This window comes from Hypanus sabinus, chromosome 12 (assembly GCF_030144855.1).
Source record: "Hypanus sabinus isolate sHypSab1 chromosome 12, sHypSab1.hap1, whole genome shotgun sequence".
In the NCBI taxonomy this organism is placed as follows: Eukaryota; Metazoa; Chordata; class Chondrichthyes; order Myliobatiformes; family Dasyatidae; genus Hypanus; species Hypanus sabinus.
This window is the reverse complement of record NC_082717.1, coordinates 96871704-96898149: the sequence shown is the minus strand read 5'-3', so window position 1 is coordinate 96898149 and position 26446 is coordinate 96871704. Positions and strand designations below refer to the sequence as shown.

The following is a 26446-nucleotide window of genomic DNA, read 5'->3' as shown; positions in this document are numbered from 1 at the left end:
ACTATATATATATATGTGTGTGTAGGCCTCTGTTAGTCTTGATAGACCATGGATTTGCACCTTGTAAAGTTTTTTATGGAAGACCAACAGTTGCCTAAGCTGCAAGTCTCCCCTTCCCACGCCACCGATGTTGTCCAAGGGAAGGGCATTAGAACCCATACAGCTTGGCACCGGTGTCATCGCAGATCAATGTGTGGTTAAGTGCTTTGCTCAAGGACACACACGCAGCCTCAGCCGAAGTTCGAACTAGCGACCTTCAGATAACTAGATGAATGCCTTAATCACTTGGCCACAAGCCAACACTATATGTATATATATATAGAGAGAGAGAGAGAGAGAGAGACAGAGAGCGCTAAGCAGGGAGAAGCATTGCATATTTAATATTTCAGTAATATTTGACAAATGTAAATATATTTTTGAATATGTATTCTTTGTTGTTTACATAATTCATTGTGCTATATGTAAAAGTACGTGAATGGCATATGCCATCATATCATATATGGTTATATAAGTAAAGTTAAACTAAAGTAAAAGGTAAGTCGGCATGCTTTTCCACGACTCATGTTTTTCTTTCGATTAGTTTTTGGACTGTCAAAATAGAACACAGATGATTTACTAATAGATGCTTGCATTAATGAGCAAGTGTTCCTAATAAACGTCCATCTGCACTGCCCTGTATTTTCCCATTCATTGAAGACAGGATCTGGAAGATTCAGAAATGATTTTGCTTGCTAACTTTACTCAAGGCGTGCGGAGCTGTGGCCAGTTTTGGCAGTGGAACATGTGGTGACAGTTGTGGGCTGCCCCCAGCACACCCTCAGATTGTGCTGGTTGTTCACCAATGGTGAATGTCACTATATATTTCGATGTATATGTGATAAATAAATGTGAATCTGAAATCACACACAGAAATCTTACAGAAGAAATCACCTTCAAGACAGCAAAATGTCTCATGGAAAGATTCTTATATGGATCTCGGAGTCCTTCAAGTATTTCTCTATAATGTCCATGAGCCTGCTATTCATTTTCCTACTAAATGTATATCGCCAGGGAAATGCCAATGAGGGACAACTGCTTCATTGTCCAACAGAAGAACCCCGCCAGGACCACCAGACTCAAAAACAATTATTTCCCCCAAGCCATCAGGCTGATAAACCCTTCACCCACCATTCCCAGCACCCCCACCACCACATCATACACATCACCAGGCATCACTTTACACATATACAATCAATCTATGTATTACCTATACTTCCTGTTTCATGTTTGCTCTTATTAAGTGCTTTTTTAAATTTTTATTGTATTCTTTATGCTTATCATGAAATATCTATCACCCCTCAACCATCAGGATCTTGACCAGTGTGAATAACTTCACTCACCCCAACATTGAACTGACTCTACAACCTATGCACTCACTGTTAAGGGCTCCATAACTTGAGTTCCTGATATTTATTGCTTATTTGTTTATTTTCCTTCTTTCTGTATTTGCACAGTTTAATAAATAATAATAATAAATACTTTATTGATCCTGTGGGAAATTCTTTCGTTACAACAGCAACATTTAAAACACACTTAGCAGTGTGCAGACTTAACTGATAATAAAGTACAGAATAATAACATACACAATAATAGTTTACCAATGTTCAATAATAATGTACAAAATACTAAAACAGAGACAATTGTACTATGACGAGTGTTGTCCTGTCACAGGGAGATGAACTGTTGTATATGTTTATAGCATTTGTTAGGAAAGATATTCTGTAACAATTCTTGTGACAGCAGAACTGGATGAGTCTGTTCGAAAGGATGCTCCATTGCTTATTCAGTAGGTCATGGAGAGGATGTGCCTGATTGTCCATAATGGATGACAGTTTGTTTAGTCACCTCCTCTCCACCGCTAACTCAAAAGAGTCCAAGTTTTAGCCAAGGACAGAGCCAGCCTTTTTGATGAGTTTATTCAGTCTTTTTGCATCACCAGCACTGATGCTGCTCCTCCAACATAAAGCCACAAAGGAGACTGCACTCGCTATAACAGACTGGTAAAAGATCTCCAACATCCTGCTGCACACTTTGAAGGATCTCAGCTTCCTTAGAAAATAGAGTCTGCTCATCCCCTTCTTGTAAACAGCCTTGGTTTTCCAGTCAAATCTGTTGTCGAGTTGAATACCCAAGTAGTTGTACTCCTCCACCACAACTTCTTCTCCCAGAATATATACAGGACTTGTTACAGTCCTCTTCCTCCTAAAATCAATCACCATCTTCCTGGTTTTGACCACATTGAGGGGCAGGTGTTTCCTCCCGCTCCACTCCACAAACTTGTCCACCAGTCCTCTGTACTCCAACTCCTGCCCATCTCTGATACACCCAACCACCGCAGAGTGATTAGAGAACTCCTGCAAGTGGCAAGACTCAGATTTCTACTGAAAGCCTGAGGCGTACAGTGTGAACAGAAATGGAGACAGGACAGTCCCTTGTGGTGCTCCAGTGCCGCTCATTACCACCTCAGGCAGAGAAATACCCAGCTGTACACACTGGGGTCTAGCTGTCAAGTAGTCAGTAATCCAGGGTAAGTGGATGCCCATCCTTTGCAGCTCAGAAGAAGTGAAGTCAGAGCCAAAGTAAAAGCAAAAGAGAGGGCATATAAGGAAGGCAAAGTTAGTGGGAAGATAGAGGATTGGAAGCTTTTAAAAACTTGCAGAAGGAAACTCACTAGGAAGGAAAAGATGAATTATGAAAGGGAGCTGGCAACTAATATCAAAGAATATACTAAAAGCTTTTTTAAGTATATAAAGCATAAAAGAGAGTTGAGGGTAGATTTAGGACCAATAGAAAATGATGCTGGAGATATTGCAATGAGAGACGCAGAGATGGCAGAGGAACGGAATGTGTATTTTGCATCAGTCTTCACGGTGGAAGACTGATGACCATACTGGACATTCAAGAGTGTCAGGGAAGTGAAGTTTGTACAGTGAAAATTACGACTGAGAAGGTGCTCAGGAAGCTTAATGGTCTGAAGGTGGATAAATCTCCTGGACCTGATGGAATGCACCCTCGGGTTCTGAAGGAAGTAGCTGGAGAGATTGTGGAGGCATTAACAACGATCATTGGACAGGATGACTGGAAAATTGCAAATGCTACTCCACTATTTAAGAAGGGTGGGAGGCAGCAGAAACAAACTGATACAGGGCATATGTGTATTTATTAAACAGCTGAAGCCACTAAAGAATAGTAACAAAAATTCAATGTTATTTGCTAACCTTGTTGATGTTGGGAAAAAGCTAGTTATTCATGAGAAGATGTATGTAAGTATAATAAACTTTTGTTGTTTAAAGCATTAGGTACCCTTCTTTTTATTCTACTGCATATAGGAAGCTGAACTGCTCTGGCAAACCTGATTGGGAGAATTCCTTGTTGGATTCTTGTTTTTCTTTGTATAGAACTCTAGCTTTCAAGAAGAGACAAGTTTGTGAAAAATTGAATGACAGAACCTTTTTTTTTCCCTTTCTGTAAGTGATTCTGTGACTAAAACAAGAAGTTCAACAAGGATTTTGGATTCCTTGCCTATAATTGGCTTGTGTAACGTTTTGGTTTACCTGTATTACTATAATGACACATTTAATTTGAAGGATGTTTGTATTGCAGCTAACTGTGCTGTTCTTTTGCCATCACAATACACTAGATCTGTGTAATTCAAGCACATGGCCATCATTGGGAAAATGCTGGTGAAGCTCAGCTTTGTATATTGCTTCCTAAAGTATATAAAAATAAAACTGTGCTACCAGTGAAAATTTTTTATAGCAGGTTGGATTTTGTCATTAAAAAAAATAGATAGGTATATTTGACAGGAAAGGAATGGAGGGTTATGGGCTGAGTGCAGGTCGGTGGAACTAGGTGAGAGTAAGCGTTCGGCACGGACTAGAAGGGCTGAGATGGCCTGTTTCTGTGCTGTAATTATTATATGGTTATATGGTTAGCCTGACATCAGTAGTTGGGATTTTGTTAGAATCAATTGTTAGGGATGAGATTACAGAGTATCTGGAGGCACATGACAAGATAGGCCAAAGCCAGCATGGTTTCCTGAAAGGAAAATCCTGCCTGACAAACCTACTGCAATTCTTTGAGGAAATTACAAGCAGGGTAGACAAAGGAGATGCAGTAAATGTGGTGTTCTTGGATTTTCAGAAGGCTTTTGACAAGGTGCCGCACATGAGGCTGCTTAGCAAGATAAGAGCCCATGGAATTACAGGTGATTTACTAGCTTGGGTGGAGCACTGGCTGGTTGGCAGAAACCAGAGAGTGGGAATAAAGGAATCCTATTCTGACTGAATGCCAGTTATCAGTGGAGTTCCACAGGGGTCAGTGTTGGGACCTCTGTTTTGTACGATGTATGTTAATTATTTGGATTATGGGATTTATTGGATTTGTGGCTAAATTTGCTGATGATACAAGGATAGGAGGAGGAGTGGATAGTGTTGAGGAAACGGAGATCCTGCAGAGAGACTTAGATAGTTTAAGGGAATGGGCAAAGAAGAAGTGGCAAATGAAATACAATGTTGGAAAGTGTATGGTCATGCACTTTGGTGGAAGAAATAAACAGGCAGACTATTATTTAGATGGGGAGAGAATTCAAAATGCAGAGATGCAAATGAACTTAGGAGTCCTTGTGCGGGATACCCTAAAGGTTAACCTGCAGGTTGAGTCAGTAGTGAAGAAGGTGAATGTAATGTCGGCATTCATTTCTAGAGGTGTAGAATATAAGAGCAGGGATGTGATGTTGAGGCTCTATAAGGCACTTGTGAGATCACACGTGGAGTATTGTGTGTAGTTTTGGGCTCTTTATTTTAGAAAGGATATACTGACACTGGAGAGGGTTCAGAGAAGATTCACAAGAATGATTCCAGGAATGAAAGGGTTACCATATGAGGAACGTCTGGCAGCTCTTGGGCTGTATTCCCTGGAGTTCAGGAGGATGAGGGGGGATCTCATAGAAACATTCCAAATGTTAAAAGGCCTGAACAGATTAAATATGGCAAAGTTATTTCCCATGGTAGGGGAGTCCACGACAAGAGGGATTGAAGGACATCCATTTAGAACAGAGATGCAGAGAAATTACTTTAGTCAGGGGGTGGTAAAATCTGTGGAATTTGTTGCCACGAACGGCTGTGGCGGGCAAGTCACTGGGTGCATTTAAGGCAGAGATGGATAAGTTCTTGATTAGCCAGGGCATCAAAGGGTATGGGGAGAAGGCAGGGGAGTGGGGATGACTGGAGGAATTGGATCAGCTCATGATTGAATGGTGGAGCAGACTCAATGGGCTGAATGGCCTACTTCTGCTCCTATATGGTCTAAGTGGCTGGATTGCATTGGTGACATTCTCACAATGCCAGCAGCATCATCCAGGTGGAAGTGAGCTCTCTGCAATGGAGGGGAGGAAGAAGGTTGGGAGCAGGGAGGGTGAGTGGTTTGGGCAAGTGGGGAGGGGATGGCAGGAGGTCCCGTGCTGAATCTGTTGAAAAACAAGTTCAATTCATTGGCCCTATCCAGGCAGCCCTCAATCTTCCTTCCTTTAAATGTGAAGCCAGTGATCTGCTTCATGGCCAACCAGATGTCCCTTGTGCTATTCTGCCAGAGCTTGTACTCCAGCTTCTTCTTGTCAGATTCTTTGCACTCCCTCAACTGTGCCTTCAGTTTACTCTATACTCGCCTACTCAGCTACTTCAGGCAGGCATTGACTGTGTTTTGAGTCAGCCTGGATCAGGTTACACCCATTTGTTTGTTACAACCTGACTTGCTAGTGTAGGAAATCTGAATGTTAAAGCAACTGGAACTAACTGAGTGGCCTGGGTTTTCTGGGTGCCCTGGTTTAGTCGTCAAGAGTCAATAATTCCATAATTCCTTTCTGTTCACCTGTTCAATAAAGAAAGTCCTTAAGTCTTGATACAAAGGTCTAAAAGTTGTACAGAGAGTAATCAAACCTTCTTTGTCAGAGTCACACTACTTCATGATCAAATTACAAAATGGATTGTAACACAAAGAGCTCACTTTTCAATGAGACTGAATCTATCTAAGTAACTAAAAATAGCAGCTGGGGTGCCTGGAAGACCCAATCCCAGATGGTTGTTTGCAGTAGTAAAGAGAAAGAACTGAAGGTGGTTTACAAAGAGGGAGGGATGAGGCAAGGTGAGTAGTGTGTGGTGGAAGAATGGTGGTCGTGGCACAGGCCCAGACTAATGTCGTGGGTTCTAATCCAACCATGGCATCTTCAGAATTCAAAGTCAGTTAGTGAAATCTGAACTCTATCAGTAATAATAACTGGTAGTGTATTTATTGAAAAAACTCATCTTCTGACGGGAAGGAAATCTGCTGTAGCATTCTGAAGTTTGGAGTTCAATTCCGGCACCCTCTTTAAGGAATTTGTACACTGTCCCCATGAACCATGTAGGTTACCTCCCACAGGCCAAAGATATACTGGTTGGTCAGTTAATCGATCATTGTAAATTGTCCTGTCATTAAATCGGTGGGCTGCTGGGTGTGTGGCTCGTTGGGCTGGAAGAGTCTGTTTCACACTGTATCTCTAAATAAAAATAAGACACCAGGTCATTCGGCCCATTAAGTCTGCTTCACCATTTGATCATGGCTGATTTATTTTCCCTCTCATCCCATCCTTCCATTTCACCCTTACTAGTCAAGAAGCTATCAACCTGCACTTTAAATATACCCAATGATTTGGCCTCCACAGCCAACCATGGCAATGGGTTTCATTGATCCACTGCCCTCTGGCTAAAGTAAATCTTCCTCATCTCTGTTCTAAAATGATCTCCTTCCATTCTCAGGCTATTTCTTCTGGTGTTAGACTCTCTCACTATACAAAACATGCTCTCCTCTTATGCTCTATCTAAGCCTTTCAATATTCAGAAGGTTTCAATGAGATTCCCCTCATTCCTCTAAATCCAAATCTTCTCCCCCTCTCCCTCCACCCCCCTCACACCTTAGCTGCATTTCCTCTACTGGTGGCATTTCTTCCTGGTGAAATAGATCATGATTCTGCTCCTACGTCTTATGGAGATGACTGTGGCAAGTTTTTGTGTACAGATAGTGGTGGGTGCCTGGATGCTTCTTTAAGATCGCACTTGTGAAGCAAAGCGACTACTTGCTAGTAGCAAATGTGATGTTTTGTAACTTCAAAACATTAAACTAATTGAAAGAAAGACATAGGAGTCTGGGAATGTAGGTCTAACTTTGTGTTTACTTTAAGCAAGGCGCACGTATCACGGGGTAGGGTGCTAATGTATGCAATGCACATGTTTATACATATAACCTGTATTGAATTATTTAAATGAACAAGAATGCTTAATCAAATAATATATTTACAATATTAAATTCACAACATTCCTCCCTGCTTAGCTATAAACTCCAACTCAACAGAGAATATATCACAGTATGTATATACACAGTATACATACAGACATCCACAGTGTAGTAAATTATTAAATGGTCCCATTCAGGCATGAAGATTTATTCACAGTGGAGGATTTCTTACTTTTGTGGGATAACATCTCACTTTGCTTGGCAGGTGAGACTTGTGGCTGTGAAACAATCTCAGGTTCTGGGGCCTCCAATGTGGTGGTTGTAGTTGACTCTGACACTTCAAGAAGTTGTTCTGACAGTGGTAGCCACCTTTCTTCTTCTTCTTCTAGTTTGTGCATTTTAATTTTGGGAAGGTATATTTAGTTCACTGATTAGTCCTTATTAGAAGAACTCTTATTAGTACTTCCATTGCTCCCTTTATGATGTGATCCCTCCTCTTGGTTTCTTCATCCATACACCATCTGGCGAATCCTGTTTTTGTATCTCAATTGACTCCTTTCCTTCCCCCCCAGCTGGGCTTAGCTCTTTGCATGTACTTTTATAAGCAGTTTTTTTTCCCTCTCCCGTTTGAAGTTCATGCAATAACCTTAATGCATGCAGAGTAGATTCTGGTTCTTCATACTCACAAAAGCTGAATGCTTGCAACTTTTCTGAAGTTCCGTGAACTCTCTTCCAACTTAAAACCAAGTCACAATTTGCAGGTTACTGCCTGCTTACCATACCAGAGGCCTTCTGAGAAATGTTGCCTAGAAAAGCTGTTTTAGTTGGACCACAGCTTTCATCACTTACACGATTCCTCTGAGTCGCATGGTCCTTCCTTGGTCCAATATGCTTTCCAACCAGAGTCTCACGTTGCCACCAACACAGGCATGCCCTCTGTTGGGCAACAGTTCATGGTGTTCAGCATTGTGGCATCATCTAGTACCCTTCTTAATTAACTTTCATGTGATTCTATCACAGGGGATATGGTATGCAAATGGTGGAATGAGCTCCCTGTCAATTTACAGCTGTCTCAGCCAATCACAGCCCCACTGGTCCTCTTGTTTTTTACCACAGAAAAGCCCTAATGTGGCCTGTAGGTTTTTGTATTTCACTGTTACGGATGTCATCCTCACACGAGTTACCTTTTCTCCAGTATAAATTCTTAGATGAATGTCTGCAGGCTTTACTTTGATACTTTTGGTACTTCTCAGACTCATTTCAAATGGTGCCATTTACTATTAGAGAATGTATTCAGTTTACAACCTGAAATACTTCTCTTTGCAGACATCCATGAAAAAACAGAACCCCAAAAGAATGAACGGCAGAAAATGTTAGAACCCCCAAAGCCCCCCCTCCTCCTCCCCACACAAACATCAACACATCAGCCTCCCCCTCCCCGTCCCTGCCCTTTTCAGTGCCCACCACCCACCACCCATCAACCACCACTCACACCCACCACCCATCACCCATCATCCACCACACACCAATTCAATTTAATTAATTTGTCATTCCCTTCTAGTGTAAGCTATATTGCTTATCTGAATCTGAAGTCTGCCCAGTCCTGTGTCATTCTCATCATTATCAGGTTTTTCATCAACAGCATGTTTGGGAACTTCACCTTGACCTTTATCTCTTCCCTGAGCAGTCCATTTACTTTCATCTGCCTGACGTGCTCTTTGTATGTGTCCTACTTTGTTGCATTTTCTGAATTTTCACCTTTAAACCTGCATTGGCCTGATGAGTGTGAGCCCCTGCCACAATGGTAATATAATTTGTTCAGCCAGGCAGATTTCTGTTTTGATGCTGCAATTTTGATCACCTTCACTGATATCCCTGACTGCAACTCAATTGTGTCTTTCTCTGCTGTTTCCATTGATACAGCTATTTCAGCTGCTCTTTTAAATGTAAGTTGTGTTTCAGTTAGGGGCCATTTTTGAATGTTTTCTTGTAGTAAGATTCCATGAACTAAGTGATCTCTCAGTGTATCATTAAGCCCATCACTGAACCGACCATCCTCAGACAATCTCAGTCACGTACGGTGAAATGGGCTCTCCTTTTTGATTCCTCTTATGCAACTGAATGCATTTTGCAATGAACAGTGGCTTCAGTTCTAAATGTTGCAACATTACTTTGACAGTATCAGCAAAGGTCATTTCTGCTGGTTTGATTGGAGCAGTTAAACTTCAAAGCAAACCGTAAGCCATTAAACCCAATGCACTCAGCAAAATTAGTACTTGTTTCTCATTGGCTATTTCATTTGCTTCAAAATACTGTCGACTGCCTCTCAAGCTCCAACTCAATGTCCTGTTGTGAGAGGTGGAAATGGGTAAGGCCACCTAACAGGGTGAAGGTGAAGGTGTACAGGCCAATCCCCTACACAGCAGATTACAGAAACATTGATTAACTCCAACCATCCCATCGACTTTGATGTTCCACTGGGAGTTAAGGGCCCAAGTACACATGAGCCAGTTACCCGTTGTGTAACCAAACTTGTCAATCTTTCCATCGTGGCCTGTCACCACCACAGACTCCGCTGCTGTGTCTACATACCCAAGCAGACTGTGCAATAAGTTCAACAATCATGCTCATGAGTTTGCCTGCTGCAGCTAATTACTGTTTCAATATGCTGACATTTATCTCCCTTCTATTTTCTAGTCTTGTCGAGATTCGACCAAAAGCATGTTTATGCTCCCTGCGTACCCTTGCCTTTGTCTGGGAAAGAAGACTACCATTTCTTTCTCTCTCTCTCCCTTCCTCTCCCCCTCCAGAGTTTCAGATGGTGACGAGGGGGTGTATAGGACCGAGATACATCAGCTAGTTGAGTGGTGTCACAGCAGCAACCTTGCACTCAATGTGATTAAGACTAAAGAATTGATTGTGGACTTCAAGAAGGGTAACAAGAGGGAACACACACCAGCGCTCATATAGGGATTAGAAGTACAAGGAGTGAGCAATTTTAAGTTCCTTGGTGCAATATCTCCGTGGACCTAACCTGGACCAAACATATTGATGCAGCTACAAAGAAGGCACGACAGAGTCTATATTTTATTAGGAGTTTGAGGAGATTTTGTTTGTCACCAAAGAGACCCACAAATTTCTACAGATGTACTGTGGAGAGCATTCTAACTGGCTGCATCTTCACCTGGTATGGGGGAGGGGGGGCTACTGCACAGGATCAAAATAAGCTGTTGAGAGTTGTAAATTTGGTCAGCTCCACCATAGAACAGGAACAGGCCATGTTGTGCCAAACAATGTTGAGCCGAACCAGCTAAAAAGCAAATCCAAAACACCCAAACACTAATCCCTCCTGCCTACACCATGTGCTTGATGTGCTGAATAGCCTAATTCTGCTATGTCTTATGTCCATATCCCTCCTTCTTCCTTAAATCCAAAGGTTTCAGAGGTACATTTAACGTCAGAGAAATGTATAAAATATACATCCTGAATGCTTTTTCTTCACAACCATCCACAAAAACAGAGGACTACCCCCAAAGAATGAAAGACAGTTAAACGTTAGAACCCGAAAGTCTCCCCCAACTCCCCTCCCTCCTATGCAAAAGCAGCAGCAAGCAACGATCCCTTCTCCCACTAGCAAAAAAAGGGGCATGTGCCTATTCAAAGATCTTTTAAAAGCCTCAGATGTGTTTGTCTCTATCACCAGACCAAGCAATGCATTCCAGGCACCCACCACTCTCAGTAGAAAAACATACCCCACACATCCCCCTTGAACCTACCACTTCTCACTTTCAATGCATGACCTTTAATATTAGACATTTCAACCCTGGGAAATAGATGCCCTCTGTCCAGTCTATCTCTGCCTCTCATAATCTTGGAAAACCTCTATCAGATCTCCCCTCAACTTCCAATGCTCCAGTGAAAATAACCCAAGTTTATCCAGCCTCTCGTGATAGCACATGCCCTCTACTCCAGGCAGTATTCTGGTAAAGCTCGTCTGCACCTCCTCCAAAGACTCCCATTCTTCTATGGGGGGGGGGTGACCTAAACTGTACACAAGTTTTATAAAACAACAACACAAAATGCTGGTGGAACACAGCAGGCCAGGCAGCATCTATAGGGAGAAGCGCTGTCAACGTTTTGAGCTGAGACCCTTCGTTGGGACTAACCGAAAGGAGAGACAGTAAGAGATATAAAAGTAGTGGGACTATGGGATTAATGGATTTGTGGCTAAATTTGCCAATGATACAAATATAGATGGCGAAGTGGGTTGTGTTGAGGAAATATCAATCCTGCAGAGAGATTTAGATAGTTCAGGGGAATGAGCAAAGAAGTGGCAAATGAAAATGTCATGGTCCGGACCATGAAGTCCGTGTTCCGGTTCATGGTCCCGTCCGTGTACTCCGGATTCCGGGTCTTCTGGCTGTCCATTGTTTCATTTGGGCTTAGTCACAGGCACCTGATTCTCATATTGGGGCTGGAATATAAGTGGCCCTGGGTTTGAGTGTGGTTGCTGGTTCATATTGTTGGTATCGTGTTCTTGCCTCTGTGGGGTAAGTCAGGCTGTTCTTGCTGTTACCCTATGGTGGGATCTGTCCCTTCCTGTCCTTGCCTGTGTTGGGTAAGTCAGGCTGTCTTTGCCATTACCCTGAGGCTGGACTGTTCCCTTCCTTTCCTCTGAAGCCTCTCCTGTAGCCCTGCCTGCTACCCATGCCTGTAGCCTTGCCTGTGTCCTTGCCTGTATCGCTGTCAAGTTCAGCTACCAGAGTGAGACCAGAGTCTTGCCATGCCAACAGAAGGAACTATCTATCATTGAGCTTGGAACTGTCTCTTTGTGTCCCTGTGTTTAGTTTCTGTGTATGAGTCCTGGCCCTATGTCCTGTCCCCAAGGAGGGGTCCTGACTCTGTGGAAAGCCCTGGCCCTATGTCCTGTTCCCAAGAAGGGTCCTAGCTCTGTGTTCTGTGTTCCTGTGCTCTGTGTCCAAGGCTCCATGGAGGTTCCAGTCTGTGTCCAAGGCTCTGTGGAGGTTCCAGTCCGTGTCCAAGTCCAAGTCATAGCCTAGGCCCTGAGTCCTGATCTCGTCCAGGGCTAGTGTCTGTGTCCAGCTATGCTTCTACCCACTTCTGCTTTGCTCTCCCTCGACCTAGGCTTTGTGTTCCTGCTGTCCCTCGAACAAGACCAAGTCTGAGCTTCATGTCCTCGCCCAGCCCTTGAGTCCTGCGTCCTGCTCCCATGTCCAGTCCTGTTGTCTTGCCATGTCTAGTCCTCGCCTTGATCCAGAGAAGAACCCAAGTAAAGACCCAGGTTCTGGGTCCCTGTCCAGTCTCTGGCTCGGAGTCCTTGTCCAGGTTCCTAGTTCCTCGTCCAGGTCTCACTTTCCTACTCTAGTCCTAGCCCATACCCTGTCTCCTAGTCTTGTTCAGGACCTGTGTCTTGTCCAGTGACGTTTCTTCCCCATTTTCCTTGCTTTCTTGATACACCTAGTCCTCTCCCTAGTACTTCAGTGTCTGTGTCTTTCATTTGGGTCCATTCCCATCGCCCTCCTTATGACAGAAAAATAATGTTGGAAAGTGTATGGTCATACACTTTGGTGGAAGAAATAAACAGGCAGACTATTATTTAGATGGGAAGAGAATTCAAAATGCAGAGATGCAAAGGGACTTGGGAGTCCTTGTGCAAGTTACCCTAAAGGTTAACCTCCAGGTTGAGTTGGTTGTGAAGAAGGTGAATGCAATGTTGGCATTCATTTCTAGAGGTATAGAATATAAGAGCAGGGATGTGATGTTGAGGCTCTATAAGGCACTCGTGAGACCACACTTAGAGTATTGTGTGCAGTTTTAGGCTCCTTATTTTAGAAAGGATATACTGACATTGGAGAGGATTCAGAGAAGATTCATAAGAATGATTCCAGGATTGAAAGGGTTACCATATGAGGAACATCTGGCAGCTCTTGGGCTGTATTCCCTGGAGTTCAGGAGAATGAGGGGGATCTCATAGAAATATTCCAAATGTTAAAAGACCTGCACAGATTAGATATGGCTAAGTTATTTTCCAAGATAGGGGATTCTAGGACAAGAGAGCACAACTTCAGGATTTAAGGTCGTCCATTTAGAACTGAGATGCGGAGAAATTACTTTAGTCAGAGGGTGGTAAATAAATGGAATTTATTGCCACGAGTGGCGTGGAGGCCAAGTCATTGGGTGTATTTAAGGCAGAAATAGATAGGTTCTTGATTAGCCAAGGCATAAAAGGTATGGGGTGAAGGCAGGGGTGTGGGGATGACTGGAAGAACTGGATCAGCCCATGATTGAATGGCCTACTTCTGCTCCTATATCTTATTGTCTAAGATCAAATGTAAGCTGCAAAGAATTGTAAACTCCATGGGCACCATCTCCCCAGCATACAGGACATCTTGAAAGAGCTACACCTCAAAGAGGTGGCATCCATCATTAAAGACTCCCAGCACCCAGAACATGCTCCCTTCTCACTGTTACCATCAGGGAGGAGGTGCAGGAGTCTGAAGGCACACACTCAGCGATTCAGGAACAGCTTCTTCCCCTCTGCCATCCGATTCCTGAACAGACATTGAACCCATGAACACTACCTCACTACTTTTTTTTCTCTTTTTGCACTACTTATTTAATTTAACTTTTTAAATATATACATGTATACACACTTATTCTGTAATTTACAGTTTTCATTATTATTGTGTATTGCATTGTACTGCTGCCACACAACAGCAAACTTCATGACATATGGCAGTGATGTTAAAACAGATTCTGGTTCTGCCCAAGGTGTGGTTGGGAGTCTCGGCTTGCTAAGGAGTGAATCTTTACTTCTATGTGATTTAGTGGAGGCTGAATATGTGCATCCTATCAGTGTTGATGGTCCTGCCAGGGATGCTGCATAGCCTCCTCCCTTACGGGAGTGAGACAAACTCCTTATGAGCAGGGTACATGGTTACATTATGGTTACATGACATTACTGACCCTTTCTGTACATATGTACATATGTCATTGACAGCAGTTAGGCTGGTGCCAGTGATGCACCGGGTAGTTACGACCATGCATTGCAGAGCCTTCCTATCTGCTGCAGTGCAGTTTCCATACCATGCAGCGATACGGCATGCTAGGCTGCTCTCTATTGCACAGCTGTAGCTGGATGCGAGTATGGATGTGCAAAGTTCATCTCTCTTCAGTCCCCTCAAAAAGCAGAGGCGATGGTGAGTTTTCCTGACTGTGTAGGATGTATTCAGAGACCAGGAGAGGTTGTGTGTGTTGTGCACTCCCAAGACTTTGAAGCCACTCGCAGTTTCCACTGCTGTGCTGCCTATGTAAACAGGTGTGAGTTGTTCTGAAGTTGATTACCATCTCCTGTATCTTGTTGACATTGAGGAAGAGCTTATTTGCCTAGTACCAGAACTCAAACTCTCTGAAGATTGTCTCATCATTGTTGGTGATGAGTTCCACCACTGTTGTGTCATTGGTGAACTTGACAATGTGATTAATCAAGTGTTTGTCCGTGCAGTCATGTGTGAACAGAATGTACAGCAATGGGCTCAGCACACAGCCCGGGTGGGGGCTCCCATGTTGAGGATGATGGGGAGGGAGGAGTGGTCATGCATCCTGACTATCTGAGGTCTGTTGGTTTGCAAGTTCAACACCCAATTGCACAGTGGAGTTTGACGATGTGCTGACCCAACATGTATGATTGTCTTACTTGCAGAGTTTGTCTTTTGCTTAGTTTAACATCTCATCTGAGAGACTAACCCTTTCATATTTTGTCCATGCAGTTAATCTTCCTTGAGATCTCTTGGCATCTGAACAAGTCAATTGACTGACTCCAATTCATTGGAAAATTAATGAGATAGACAGAAACTTGTAGATACAGTTAAATTTCTTATAGGTATTTCAGAAATACATAAATTAGGAGCCCACATCATAGCTGATATCTTATCCCTCTCAACCCCACTTTCTACCTTTCTCCTTGTAACCTTACTAATCAAAAACCTATAAACCTCTGTTTTAAATCAGCACTTTAAATATATATAATAACAAATTCAAAAAGCTTTTGAAGTGTTTTACAAAACTCTATATTCCAAAGTTCCAGGGGGAAGCATAACCTAAATTGACACCTTCCTGAATTCTCTAGAGTTATCCACTTTAAGCGAAGAACAAAATAGAATGATGACTGCTGACATAACTGAAGTTGAACTAAAAGCTGCAATTAGTAGGCTTAAATTAAGCAAGTCACCAGGATCAGATGGGTATACAGCAGGGTGGTACAAAGAATTTAAAAATGAGTTAATTCCTGTCTTATTCCCCACATTGAACTGGGCTCTAAAAAAGGCACAAATGCCACCCAGTTGGAAGGAAGCGATAATCTCAACTATACCGAAAGAAGGCAAGGATGAAACGGAATGAGGGTTATTCAGACCAATATCCATTCTTAATGTAGACTATAGATTATTTACCTCCATCATGGCCAAATGACTACAAGAGTTTCTACCCATACTGATACACTAGGATCAGACAGGTTTTATACAATGCCAAACACAAGACAATATACGAAGGACACTTCACATTATGGATCATATACACAAAAATAAAATCAATGCAATAGTGATAAGCGTGGATGCTGAAAAGGCATTTGATTTGGTTAATTGGAATTTTCTTTACAGAGTTTTACGTAGATTTGTTTTCCACGACACAATTATTAAAACTATACAGGCACTATGTGACAACTCTACTGCTAGGATTAAAATCAATGGATACGTATCAAATAATTTTACCCTAGAAAGGGGCACGAGACAGGGTTGTGAATGGTCACCGCTACTCTTCACATTATATCTGGAACCATTAGCTCAATACATCAGACAAAATGAAGATATCAAGGGAATTACTATTAAAGGGACAGAGCATAAATTGGCCTGTTACGCGGATGACATTTTGATCTATCTAGGGCAACCAACATACTCTTTACCTAAATTGATGCAATCCTTTGAACAATATGGTCAATCATCAGGATACAAGATCAACAGAGATAAAACCCAATTACTTTTATATAACTATAGCCCACCAGGAGAAATTGAAATTAGATATCCCTGGGCATGGCACACAGAGTCTTTCAAATATTTGAGCATCATTATGCCAAAAGATTTGAAAAAATTATCAGAATGCAATTATCAGCCTATATATAAAAAATTAAGGAAGATATAACAAGATGGAATCTAATTCCTTTTTTTAGTCTCAGTTCAAGGATTGAATCTATTAAAATAAATATACTGCCCAGACTGTTATATTTCTCAGACCCTACCAATAGAGATTAATCAAAATCATTTCAATGAATGGAACAAAATATTATCAAGATATATATGTCAAGGTAAAAGGCCAAGAGTTCGTCTCAAAACTTTGCAATTAGCCAAGGAAAAGGGGGGGATGGGGCCTACCTTCTCTTAGAGATTATTATTTTGCAGCACAGTTGAGAGCTGTGATATGCTGGTGCAACCCATCATATGACGCTCAATGGAAAAACATTGAGGAGCGAGTACTTCCCATCCCCATACGGGCAATTTTGGCTGATAACAAGCTGAAAAGGTAATTTCTTCAGCAGTTTGAACGGGGCACGACTGCACAACCGCGTGAAGGTCGGCCTCTGAGGCAGCGGGAGAGTTTAAAAAGCAACCAGATTAATGGAGCGGGCGACGGAGTAGCGGGTAAAACAGTAGGAAGGCTTTGGCTCGAGAGGCTTCTGCGAGCAGAGGCTGAGGACGAGCTTGCTCCCAGTCAGGTAAGGCCAGGTAAACTCCTTTAATTAATCCAATTAGCTTAGAAGTAGGTGTTTTTTTTCCCCTTGGCAAATCAGCCCGGACAGACGGAGGAACAGCAGGGCTCACACAGCTAACGGTTTAAAAAGTTTGTGTGTTTGGTGAAGTAAGACTGTTCCATTCCTGTAGAATTAGGTAGCATGTCTGAAGGGTTAGTGCTTTGTTCAGGGTGTCAGATGTGGGAATCCTGGGAGACCTCCAGGTGCACCGAGATGCAGCTCCACAGAGACCATGTTAGGGATCTGGAGCTGCAGCTTGATGACCTACTGCTTATTAGGGAAAGTGAAGAGGTGATAGACAGGAGCTGCAGGGAGGTAGTCCTCCCTAGGCTACAGGGGTCAGAAAACTGGGTAACTGTCAGGAGAGGAAAGGGAAATGCCCAGACAGTGGAGAGCACCCCTGTGGCTGTGGCTGTTGCTACTGGTGCCACATGCTAGCGAGGGTAAGAATAGAAGGATCAGGCAGATGAATGCATGGCTGAGAGACTGGTGCAGGGGGCAGGGCTTCAGATTCTTGGATCATTGGGATCTCTTCTGGGGGAAGTAGGACCTGTTCAAAAAGGATGGGTTACACTTGGATCCTAGGGGGACCAATATCCTGGCGGGAAGGTTTAATAGAGCTGTTAGGGAGGGTTTAAACTAATTCGGCAGGGGGATGGGAACTGGAATGATAGAGTGGAGGAGGGGGAGAACAGAAATAAATCTAAGATAGTGAAAAGTAAAGATGTCAGGGAGGTGATGGGGCAAATTTGCAGCCATTGGGATGAGTTGCAGTGCGATCAAGGCAAAAAGTACCAAATACTGGACTTAAGGTATTATGCATTATAAATGCATGCAGCACAAGGAATAAGGTGGATGATCTTGTTGTACAGTTACAGATTGGCAGGTATGATATTGTGGCCATCACTGAGACGTGGCTAAAGGACGCATGTCTCTGGGAGCTGAACGTCCAAGGATACACGGTATATCGGAAGGATAGGCAGGTAGGCAGAGGGAGTGGTGTGGCTTTATTGGTAAGAAATGATATTAAAGCATTAGAAAGAGTTGACATAGGATTGGAAGGTACAGAATCTTTATGGGTTGAGCTAAGAAATCGCAGGGGTAAAAGGACTCTGATGGCAGTTATCTACAGGACTCCAAACAGCTGCAGTGATGTGGACTACAAATTACAACAGGAAATAGAAAAGGCTTGCCAGAAGGGCAGTGTTATGATAATCATTGGGGATTTTAACATGCGAGTGGATTGGGAAAATCAGGTCGGCACTGGATCTTCAGAGAGAGAACTTGTAGAATGTCTACGAGATGGCTTTTTAGAACAGCTTGTTGTTGAGCCCACTAGGGGATCGGCTGTACTGGATTGGGTATTGTGTAATGAACCAGAAGTGATTAGAGAGATTGAGGTGAAGGAGCCCTGAGGAGGCAGTGATCATAAAATGATTGAGTTCACTGTGAAATTTGAGAAAGAGAAGCTGAAATCTGATGTCGGTATTTCAGAGGAGTAAAGGAAATTACAGTGGCATGAGAGAGGAACTGGCCAAAGTTGACTGGAAAGGGGCACTAGTGGGAGAGACAGCAGAGCAGCAGTGGCTGGAGTTTATGCGAGAAGTGAGGAAGGTGCAAGACAGATATATTTCAAAAAAGAAGAAATTTTTGAATGGAAAAGGGATGCAACCGTGACTGACAAGAGAAGTCAAAGCCGAAGTAAGAGCAAAGCAGAGGGCATACAAGGAAGCAAATATTAGTAGGAAGACAGATGATTGGGAAGTTTTTTAAAGTTTACAAAAGGAAACTAAGAAGGTCATTAAGAGGGAAAAGATGAACTATGAAAGGAAGCTAGCAAATAATATCAAAGAGGATACTAAAAGCTTTTTCAAGTATATAAAGAATAAAAGATAGGTGAGAGTAGATATAGGACTGATAGAAGATGATGCTGGAGAAGTTGTAATGGGAGATAAGGAGATGGCGAAAGAACTGAACAAGTATTTTGCATCAGTCTTCACTGAGGAAGACATCAGCAATATACCGGACATTCAAGGGTGTCAGGGAAGAGAAGTGTGCGCAGTCACAATTACAACAGAGAAAGTACTCAGGAAGCTGAATAGTCTAAGGGTAAATAAATCTAAGATCAGATGGAATGCACCCTCGTGTTCTGAAGGAAGTAGCTATGGAGATTGTAGAGGCATTAGCAATGATCTGTCAAAAGTCGATAGATTCTGACATGATTCCGGAGGATTGGAAGATTGCAAATGTCACTCTGCTATTTAAGAAGGGGGCAAGGAAGCAAAAAGGAAATTATAGACCTGTTAGCTTGACATCGGTGGTTGGGGAGTTGTTGGAGTTGATTGTCAAGGATGAGGTTATGGAGTACCTGGAGGCAAATGACAAGATATGCAGAACTCAGCATGGTTTCTTTAAAGGAAAATCCTGCCTGACAAACCTATTGCAATTATTTGAGGAAATTACAAGTAGGCGAGACAAGGGAGATGCAGTGGATGTTGTGTATTTGGATTCTCAGAAGGCCTTTGACAAGGTGCCACACATGAGGCTGCTAAACAAGATAAGAGCCCATGGAATTATGGGAAGTTACAGACAGACATACTTTATTAATCCCGAGGGAAATTGGGTTTCATTACAGTCGCACCAACCAAGAATAGAGTAGAAATACAGCAATATAAAACCATAAATAAATAAATAAGGAAATAATGCCGAGTGGAAATTAGTCCAGGACCAGGCTCAGGGTGTCCGACACTCCGAGGGAGGAGTTGTAAAGTTTGATGGCCACAGGCCGGAATGATTTCCTAAGACGCTCAGTGTTACATCTCGGTAGAATGAGTCTCTGGCTGAATGTACTCCTGTGCCTACCCAGTACATTATGGAGTGGATGGGAGACATTGTCCAAGATGGCATGCAACTTGGACAGCTTCCTCTTTTCAGGCACCACCATCAGAGAGTCCAGTTCCACCCCCACAACATCACTGGCCTTGCGAATGTGTATGAATCCACATATGTGGATAGAGCGTTGGATGATTGGCAGGAAACAGAGTGGGAATAAAGGGATCTCTGGTTGGCTGCCGGTTACAAGTGGTGTTCCACAGGGGTCCATGTTGGGGCCACTTCCTTCCATGTTGTATATCAACAATTTGGATTATGAAATAGATAGCTTTGTGGCTAAGTTTGTTAATGACACAAAGATAGGTGGAGGGGCTGGTACTGCTGAGGAAACAGAGTCTGCAGAGAGACTTGGATAGATTGGGAGAATGGGCAAAGGAGTGGCAAATGAATTACAATGTCAGAAAGTGTATGGTCATGCAGTTTGGTAGAAGAAATAAACGGGCAGACTATTATTTAAAAGGGGAGAAAATTCAAAGTTCTGAGATGCAACGGGACTTGGGAGTCCTCGTGCAGGATACCCTTAAGGTTAACCTCCAGGTTGAGTCGGTGGTGAAGAAGGCGAATGCAATGTTGGCATTCATTTCTAGAGGAATAGAGTATAAGAGCAGGGATGTGATGTTGAGGCTCTATAAGGCACTGGTAAGACTTCACTTGGAGTACTGCATGCAATTTTGGGCTCTCTATTTAAGAAAGGATGTGCTGACGTTGGAGAGGGTTCAGAGAAGATTCACTAGAATGATTCCAGGAATGAGAGGGTAAACATATGAGGAACGTTTGACTGCTCTTGGACTGTACTCCTTGGAGTTTAGAAGAATGAGGGGGGACCTCATGGAAACATTTCGAATGTTGGAAGTCATGGACAGAGTGGATGTGGCAAACTTGTTTCCCATGTTGAGGGAGTCTAGTATGAGAGGGCATGACTTAAGGATTGAAGGGTGCCCATTCAGAACAGAGATGCACAGAAATTTTTTTAGCCAGAGGGTGGTGAATCTGTGGCATTTGTTGCTATGGGCGGCAGTGGAGGTCAAGTCATTGGGTGTATTTAAGGCAGAGATTGATGGGTATCTGAGTAGCCAGGGCATCAAAGGTTATGGTGAGAAGGCAGGGGAATGAGACTAAATGGGAAAATGGATCAGTTCATGATAAAATGGTGGAGCAGACTCGATGAGCCGAATGGCTGACTTCTGCTCCTTTGTCTTATGGTCAAAGGTACATAAATACTATTGATAACCCATGGGTGAAATGAACTCTTAAAATATGGAAAACTATTAAAAAATAATATAAACTGGAGGGGGATACTGCAATTATTCAATGGTGTGCATATGACTTGGATTTTATGCCGAATAAACTGGATGCTAGATTTAAGGACTGGACAGCTAAAGGAATATATCTTTGCAATATAATGAAAGAAGGAACACTGTTCAGTTTTGAAATGCTTAAAGAGAAACACATTAGAAAAACAAGACTTTTATCAGTATTTACAGATGCGGCAGTATGTTTATAGAATGGTTAAAAATGTAACCACGGCAAGTACATGTTTGATAGAGCTATTTAGAAAAGCATATAATTGAGATAATGGTAGTAGAATCATTTCAAGCACGTATAAGGGGTTGTCAAATCTTAAAACACATTCAACTTCATACATTAAAACAAAATGGGAGAAGGAAGGAGGTGTAGCGGTGTGCTACACGCAGCGCTGAAATAATGACACGGAGTCGGTAAACTGCAATTAAAAAAGATTTTGTTCGAACTTCGCGGCCTCGCTTTAAAGCCTCCCTGATCCCACCCTCCCCGGGCGCGGATGCTGTGGGGGGCACGTATTCACAGTCCTGTCTCGGGCGCGGATGCTGTAGGGGGCACGTATTCACAGTCCTGCGCAGGCTTTTCCCCTTTGTCCTGAATGTGCAGCACAGGGTAGCGGTCCGGTGTTGTAGCCTTGTTCAGCCTGCGGTAGTCGCCGCATGGTCTCCAGCCCCCTGTCGCTTTGGGCACCATGTGCAGGGGGGAGGCCCATGGGCTGTCGGACCGCCGTATGATTCCCAATTCCTCCATCCTCTTGAACTCCTCCTTTACCAGTCGGAGCTTGTCCGGGTGAAGCCTTCGAGCACAGGCATGGAGGGGTGGTCCCTGGGTCGGGATGTGGTCCTGTACTCCGTGTCTGGGCATTGCTGTCATGAACTGCGGTGCCAGAACCGATGGGAAATCTGCCAGGATTCTGGTGGAGTCGTTGTCGGACAACGTGATGGAGTCAAGGTGTGGGGCTGGCAACCGGGCTTCACCCAGGGAGAACATTTGAAAGGTCTCGGCGTAGACCAGTCTCTGCCTCAGCAGGTCGACCAGTAGGCTGTGAGACCGCAAAAAATCTGCACCCAGAAGCAGTTGGGCTACGGCGGCCAGAGTGAAGTCCCATGTGAACCGGCTGGAGCCAAACTGTAGCTGCACCGTATGGATGTCATAGCTCCTTACTGTACTGCCGTTCATGGCCCTCGGCGGGGGGGGGATCCGGTGCCCTGTTGCGGGTGTCGTAACTCGTCGGAGGTAAGATGCTGATCTCGGCACCGGTGTTGACCAAAAAACGGTGTCCCGACCTCTTGTCCCACACATACTGGAGGCTATCCCGATGGCCAGCCACCGTAGCCATCAGTAGCGGCTGGCCCTGGCGTTTCCCGGGAACTTGCAGGGCGGGCAACAGCGGCGGGCTTCTGCGCCCCACCGCTGGTGGTAGAAGCACCATCGTTCATTGGTCTCCTCACCCCTACCTCTGGAGTTAGCGGGCTCTGTGGCCGGGCCTTGTCTGGTTTGCTGCTGGGAGCGTGGCCTGGTGATCTGTGCGACAGACGCCCCTTCTCGGCGTGGTCGCCAAAATCCTCGTCCAACAGCAGCAGGTGTATGTCCTCAGGCAGCTGCTTCAGGAACGCCTGCTCAAACATGAGGCAGGGCTTGTGTCCTCCGGCCAGAGACAACATCTCATTCATTAAAGCTGATGGAGGTCTGTCTCCCAAACCATCCAGGTGCAGTAAGCGGGCAGCTCGCTCGCGCCGTGAGAGTCTGAAAATCCTTATGAGCAGGGCTTTGAATTCCGTGTATTTGCCATCTGCTGGGGGAGACTGTATGAACTCCTCAACCTGGGCCACTGTGTCCTGGTCGAGGGAGCTCACCACGTAGAAGTAACATGTGCTCTGAGGTTATCTGCCGAACGTAGAATTGGGCTTCTGCTTGCTGGAACCATAGGTGAGGTCACAGCGTCCAGAAGCTTGGCAGTTTCAACAAAACTGCATGAACAGATGCGGCATCGGTCATCTTCGGCCCAAATATTGTTTGGGCCATCGGGGTCACCAATTGGAGCGGAGTGCTACACGCAGCACTGAAATAACGACACGGAGTCGGTAAACTGCAGTTAAAAAAGATTTTATTCGAACTTCGCGGCCTCTCTTTAAAGCCTCCCTGATCCCGCCCTCCCTGGGCCCGTTTGCTGTAGGGGGCACGTATTCACAGCCCTCGTGGGCTTTTCCCTTTGTTGGTGAAGCAGACCTGGCGCCCTTTTGGGACTGGCCTTAGTGCTGGCGCGTTGGCTATTTGTGAGTCGGTTCGAGTATGCTAGAAAGTGGGTCGCCACAGAGGGATAATTATATCTGAGGAAGAATGGACAATATGGAGATATCAATGGAAGTGTACCAGTTCACAGAAATGGAGGGAGTTCAGATGGAAAAACTTGATAAGATATTTTATTACATCCTCTCAGAAATCCCATTATGATAGTAACCTCCCTATTTGCTGGAGAAATTGTGGAAATTAAAATGCAAACCATTATCATATTTTCTGAGAGTGCCCCGTTATCAAAGACTATTGGAGTGGGATGCACAATGCCCTACAAGTCATCTTTAAATTAAGACCATATATTTTGGGTATATACTTCAAGAATGGTTTAAGAGAGATAAATATTTAATGAATATACTGCTGGTGGCTGGTAAAAAAAGACTCTTACTAGGAGATGGTTATCACAGGAGAGCCCAACTTTAAATGCATGGATGGAAATTGCAATGGATATTTACAAAATGGAGGAGATAACAGCATCTATTAATCATAAGTTGGAACAATTTGATTCATACTGGGGAAAATGGTTTAACTACATAACACCTCATAGACCTGATTTTATTCTCACCAATCAATGAATACGTTGTTAAAAAAAAATCACTCCCTACTTGTACATTGTTTTCTCCTTTCGCTTGTTCTTTCTTTCCTCTTTTCTATAAGTGTATAAATATTATGTGGAGATTTGTGGCAAATATGACTATATCAAGTCAAGTCACTTTTATTGTCATTTCAACCATAACTGCTGGTACAGTACATAGTAAAAATGAGACAACGTTTTTCAGGACCGTGGTGTTACATGACACAGTACAAAAAACTAGACTGAACTACGTAAAAGAAAACACAGAGAAAGCTACACTAGACTACAGACCTACACAGGACTGCATAAAGTGTACAAAAACAGTGCAGGCATTACAATAAATAATAAACAGGACAATAAGCCAAGGTGTCAGTCCAGGCTCTGGATATTGAGGAGTCTGATGGTTTGGGGGAAGAAACTGTTACATAGTCTGGTCGTGAGAACCCGAATACTTCGGAGCCTTTTCCCAGACAGCAGGAGGGAGAAGAGTTTGTATGAGGGGTGCATGGGGTCCTTCATAATGCTGTTTCCTTTGCGGATGCAGTGTGCAGTGTAAATGTCTGTGATGGCGGGAAGAGAGACCCCGATGATCTTCTCAGCTGACCTCACTATCCGCTGCAGGGTCTTGCGATTCGAGATGGTGCAATTTCTGAACCAGGCAGTGATGCAGCTGCTCGGGATGCTCTCAATACAACAGAATGTGATGAGGATGGGGGTGATATATATGTACAATATCTGAAATACATCTTATGGAAATGTTTGTTTGATGATAAACTTCAATAAAATAATAAATTACAAAAAAAACATATATCCAATAACATTACCTCCACAGCCGTCTGTAGTAATGAATTCCATCGATTCACCACCCACTGGCTAAAGAAATTCATCCTCATCTCTGTTCTAAAGCGATGTCCTTCTATTTCAAGGCTTTTCCTCTGGTCCTAGACACCCACACTATAGAAAACAAATGTTCCACATCCACTCATCCAGGCTTTTCAATATTCTAGGTTTCAATAAGATCTCCTGTCATTCTTCTAAATCCAGAGAGTCCAGGCCCAGTGCCACCACGCACTCTTCATACGTTAGCCATTTCATTCCTGGGCTCATTCTCATGAACCTCCTCTGCAATGCCAACTCATCCTTTTGTAGAGACAGTAAAGGACACAAAACTACTCACAATACTCAAATGTGCCTGAACAATGCCTTAAAGCTTCAAAGCCTCTGCATTACATTTATATTTTATCAATGCTTTTATCTTCTGGTCCTCTCAAAATGAATGCTAACTTTGCATTTACCTTCCTTATTACGGACTCAATCTGCAAGTTAATCTTTAGGGAATCCTGCATGAGATCTCCCAAGTACCCTTGCACCTCTGATTTCTGAATTTTTTCCATCTAGAAAATAGTCTACGTCTTTATTCCTTAACATACACTTCCTGACACTGTATTCCACCTGTCACTTCTTTGCCCATTTTCATAATCTAAGTCCTTCTGCAGACTCCCTGCTTCCTCAAAACTACCTGCCCGTCCTCCTATCTTTGTATAGTCTGTAAACTTGGCCACAAAGCCAACAATTTCATCATCCAAACCATTCCCATATAATGCAAAAAGAAGCGGTCCAAACACTGACCCCTGTGGAAGACCACTAGTCACCAGCAGCCAACCAGATGAGGCTCCCCTTATTCCCTCTCTTTGCCTCCTGCCAGTCAGCCAATCTTCTATTTGGGTGAGAATGCATGAGGCTAGGTTACTAAGTTTGCAGATGATGCTAACAAAAGTGATGTCATTAACAGTTAAGCCGGTTCTCAGTTTACAGATTGACCTTGATCAGCTGGGAAAGTGGGTTGAGGAATGGCAAAGGGAGCTTCAATTTGACTAACTCTTGAGATGTTGCATTTTAGGAAGTTCGAGTCGCAGACAGGGTGGTGATTTCAGCACGCTGGCCTTCATCAAAATCAGGTTTAATACCACTGGCATATGTTCTGAAATTTGTTGTCTTTGCGGCAGTAGTACAATGCAATACATAGTAATAGAAAAAAAACCAGTGATTTCCAGTAAAAGAATAAAAAGTAATTAGGTAGTGTTCATGGTGTCGGGACTTGAGAAACTGAGCTACAGAGAAAGGTTGAATAGGTTAGGACTTTATTCCCTGGAGCATAGAAGAATGAGGGGAGACTTGTTAGAGGTATATAAAATTATGATGTGTATAGATAGAGTGAATGCAAGCAGGCTTTTTCCACTGAGACCAGGGGA

The 26446-nt window shown here is 43.4% G+C and overlaps 1 long non-coding RNA gene across 1 annotated transcript in view; it reads right to left on the bottom strand.

Annotated features, from left to right (window-relative positions):
* The window catches only part of LOC132403164 (uncharacterized), a 41179-nt gene that overhangs the window by 5509 nt on the left and 9224 nt on the right, over positions 1-26446 (bottom strand). The gene's annotated exons all lie outside the window — the stretch shown is intronic.